General features: G+C 44.7%; 1 long non-coding RNA gene across 2 annotated transcripts; it reads right to left on the bottom strand.

Annotated features, from left to right (window-relative positions):
• Window positions 1-1,085: 1,085 nt before the first annotated feature.
• LOC112071111 (uncharacterized) lies at window positions 1,086-3,162 on the bottom strand. Of its 2 annotated transcripts, none has more exons than XR_011475773.1 (4): window positions 3,127-3,162; window positions 2,037-2,060; window positions 1,706-1,835; window positions 1,086-1,190 (listed from the first exon to the last, which is right to left on the bottom strand). It is a non-coding gene; the product is annotated as an uncharacterized lncRNA (long non-coding RNA). The 2 variants fall into 2 exon arrangements; XR_011475774.1 differs by lacking the exon at window positions 2,037-2,060 and adding an exon at window positions 2,791-2,814.
• Window positions 3,163-4,648: the final 1,486 nt, after the last annotated feature.

Consider the following 4,648-nt stretch of genomic DNA (forward strand, 5'->3'; position numbering starts at 1 on the left):
ACGGACATTATCGAACAAATCAAGCATTTATTGTGGACCTGGGATTCCCGGGAGTGCATTCTGATGAAGATCATCAAAGGTAAGGGAATATTTATCATGTAATTTCTGGTTTCTGTTGACTCCAACATGGCGGCTAATTTGACTATTGTTCTGAGCTCCGTCTCAGATTATCGCATGGTTTGCTTTTTCCGTAAAGTTTTTTTGAAATCTGACACAGCGGTTGCATTAAGGAGAGGTATATCTATAATTCCATCTTTATAACTTGTTTTATCATCTACATTTATGATGAGTATTTCTGTTGAAACGATGTGGCTATGCACTATCACTGGATGTTTTTGGAACTAGTGAATGTAACGCGCCAATGTAAACTCAGATTTTTTTWATATAAATATGAACTTTATCAAACAAAACATACATGTATTGTGTAACATTAAGTCCTATGAGTGTCATCTGTTGAAGATCATCAAAGGTTAGTGATTCATTTTATCTCTATTTGTGCTTTTTGTGACTGCTATCTTTTGCTCGAAAAATGGCTGTGCTTATTGTGGTTAGGACAACGACCAGGATAAGACAACGACCAGGTGACTGAAAAACAAAACGGTTAGGACAACGACCACTGATAGGACAACGACCAGGATAAGGCGGGCTAAACCACTGTACCCGTTCTCTTATAGATGGGAGGTTTGTGGTAGATGTTGGGTTCGCCTGAGGCTGGGAAAAGAGAGAGAAGGAGAGAGGGAGAAAGAGAGAACAAGAGAAGGGAGAAGAGTGATGTGAAACATGGAGGAGTGAGGGAGGGCGGAGTGAGGGAGGGAGGAGTGAGGGAGGGGTGAGGGAGGGAGGAGTGAGGGAGGGAGGGGTAGAATGAGGTAAAGGAAGAAGTACAAAGGGAAGTGCTGTACCGTATCATAGCTACCGTAGCTGATAACAAGAGAGTGAGGAAATATAAAAATCGAGAAGGAGCAGAAGTGGAGAAGAGAAGATGGAAAGATGAGGAGATGAAGAGAAGGGCGCGTCCCAAATGACACCACTATAAAGAATAGGGGGCCATTTGGAACACAGTTGAAGTGTAGTCCTACCTGGTACATGGAAATGCTTGGGGGCGTGGTTTGTGGTAGAAGAACTAGGCCGTCCCTCCAGCGAGCCGTAATAGGGCGAGCTCCTGCCACTCTCAGAGCCTGCAGCCAGCACTAGCCAATCACAGCAAAGGAAACATGAGCATGAAGAAATCATTTGTCCTGCCCTCCAGTCCCTCCCAACCAATCATAACCAAAGGAAAAGGTGATCAACAGTGTCTGCCAGGCAATCACCTGAGCCAATTAGATGCAGTATGCATTTCAACAGCATTGAGGAAAGGCATACTGCACTATCTGAGCACAGGAAGCTAGAAGGAATGTTATAAGTCTCCTTCCCCTTCTGATCACTGCTTTTAAATGAACTGACTGCTGTAAGTGATACGGTGGAAGATCTATCCACTGCTTTTACGGTCAGTGGCCAGAAATGGAATGAGATTGACAGGAAGAGGAGGAATGTATTTGTACAGCACTTTTAGAGACAGATGAATTCCAGAGTGCTTAACAGCAACCTGAGGCTAGACCCTCTTGCTCTTTAATGCATTTGTAAAAAGCGCGACACAAATACGATTTAATTGATTGAAAGGTTGATTGATTGGTTGATTGAGTGAGTGCGTGTGTGTGTGACTCACCGGGGTGTCCATAGTGCTGCGGTGAGCAAGGCGTGATGGGAGACATGGCTTGACGGCTGAAGGAGGGAGAGTCCATGTAGCTGGGGCTGGAACCCTGTCTCTGTTTCATGTCTACACTGTCATACAGCTTCTAGAGGGAGGGGGGGAGAAAGAGAGACAGAGATAGAGTGATGGGAAAGGGAAAAGAGAGGGAGATATACAGGGAGTCCATAACTATCCACTTATCCAAAGGCAACTAATCACAGAAACTCTTCTTCATTCTGTTGGAAACACGGTTACTAACCTGAGAATAGAGAGTCCCAGGTGACTGTAAAACAACACGGTTACTAACCTGAGAATAGAGAGTCCCAAGTGACTGCAAAACAACACGGTTACTAACCTGAGAATAGAGAGTCCCAAGTGACTGTAAACAACACGGTTACTAACCTGAGAATAGAGAGTCCCAGGTGACTGTAAAACAACAAGGTTACTAACCTGAGAATAGAGAGTCCCAGGTGACTGTAAAACAACACGGTTACTAACCTGAGAATAGAGATCCCAGTGACTGTAAACAACAAGGTTACTAACCTGAGAATAGAAGTCCCAGGTGACGTAAAACAACAAGGTTACAACCTGAGAATAGAGAGTCCCAGTGACTGTAAAACAACAAGGTTACACCTGAGAATAGAGAGTCCCAGGTGACTGTAAAACAACACGGTTACTAACCTGAGAATAGAGAGTCCCAGGTGACTGTAAACAACAAACGGTTACTAACCTGAGAATAGAGAGTCCCAGGTGACTGTAAAACAACACGGTTACTAACCTGAGAATAGAGAGTCCCAAGTGACTGTAAAACAACACGGTTACTAACCTGAGAATAGAGAGTCCCAGGTGACTGTAAACACAAAGGTTACTAACCTGAGAATAGAGAGTCCCAGTGACTGTAAACAACAAGGTTACTAACCTGAGAATAGAGAGTCCCAAGTGACTGTAAAACAACAAGGTTACTAACCTGAGAATAGAGAGTCCAAGTGACTGCAAAACAACAAGTTACTAACCTGAGAATAGAGAGTCACAAGTGACTGAAAAACAACAAAGTTACTAACCTGAGAATAGAGAGTCCCAAGTGACTGAAAAACAACACGGTTACTAACCTGAGAATAGAGAGTCCCAAGTGACTGAAAACAACACGTTACTAACCTGAGAATAGAGAGTCCCAATGACTGAAAAAGAAATACATGAGAAAGAAAGAAGGCAGAAGTCATTGTCTGAAGCATAATGGAACATTACCTCAACCGTGGAAATGGATTCAGTTCAGTCTACATTGACATCAATTTTAGAAATATCAGTTTATTTCTCTTGTTGAATGTCAGTGAATTTAGAGAAATGTATAGGAAAATAACATAGGTGTATTTCCTGAGAAGCTTCATAGCACGTAATACCTCTCCATAGCTGAAGGCCTCTATGTCATCTGAAGATATCTGGGTAGGCTGGGGATGATAGTATGAGTGATGCTGTGGCTGGGAGGATGGATATGGGAGGATGATTCTGTGGTGGTGAGTGTCTTAGGTAGTAGGTGATGGGAGGTAGCTATGGTAGGATGTTTGGCTGGTAGGATATTATGGTAGTGATTCTGTGGCTGGGAGGATGATATGGTAGGATGATGCCTGGCTGGTAGGATGATATGTAGGATGATGCTGTGGCTGGAAGTGATATGGTAGGATGATCCTGTGGCTGTAATGATATGTAGATGATTCTGTGGCTGTTGGATGATATGGTAGGATGATTCTTGGTGTGGATGATATGGTAGGATGATTCTGTTGCTGGTAGGATGATATGTAGATGATTCGTGGCTGGTAGGATGTATGAGGTCAGGTGGCTGGACCTCATATATGGCCTTAGCTTAGGCAGTGCGGCACGTCCTTATAGCCTGGCATCACATTCTCCACCCTGGCCTGGGACATGACACGAACACCACCACACACACACACACACAACACACACACACACAACACACCACACACACACACACACACACACACACACACACACACACCACACACACACCACACACACACACACACACACACACACAAAGAACAACCAACAACACACAGATACATGCAAGACATTTACACATGAAAACCCAATGACATGGATAGCGTTCTACAGACTGTAAAGCATGCTGACAGTACAGCCATACACTGACACAACACACAACACACACTGTACAGTGAACATGTGACTGACTGCTGAATATGTACTGCAGGGTCTGACAACTCCCTGAGATGACCTCCAGCTCCACAAAGCAGTGAGAGAGAGAGAGATAGAGAGAGAGAGAGATAGAGAGCTTACTCTGTGTTTTGCAATCATCCATCACCCTGAGCAGAAAGGTCATGGATTACGAGAGAGAACAAACACTGTCTCTACGTGTGTTTATGTGCATGCATGTGTAATCTAATATTTCCAACAGCAGTAGTGACTATACAGGACAGTTCAGAAAAGACTAGTAGCAGTCCAAACAGAGCACACAGTCACACACAGGCTGTGTTCCAACATAACAGACGGACATAACAAGAGGACCTAGGTAGCAGTGTAAGGTGAGGTCAGGGGTCAGGGTTCAGGGGTGAGTGATGAGTGGAGTATGAACAGGTGTCTCCTATCTGTATTGGGCAGGGCCACAGTGACAGTCACAATTATCTCTCCTTCCTCCCAGTGTGCACTTGTTCACTTCCCTTCACTCATTTAACATGGTCCACTCGCACCTGCACAGTCGTGAAGAGGGCATGACCGTGCCTCTTCCCCCTCAGGAGGCTGAAAAGATGGGCCCTCAGATCCTCAAAGAGTTATACAGCTGCACCATCGAGAGCATTTTGACTGGCTTCTTCACCACTTGGTATGGTAAATGCACCACCCACGACCGCAAGGCGCTACAGAGGGTGGTGCGGACTGCCCAGTACATCA

The sequence above is a fragment of the Salvelinus sp. IW2-2015 genome, unplaced genomic scaffold (assembly GCF_002910315.2).
Source record: "Salvelinus sp. IW2-2015 unplaced genomic scaffold, ASM291031v2 Un_scaffold1524, whole genome shotgun sequence".
In the NCBI taxonomy this organism is placed as follows: Eukaryota; Metazoa; Chordata; class Actinopteri; order Salmoniformes; family Salmonidae; genus Salvelinus; species Salvelinus sp. IW2-2015.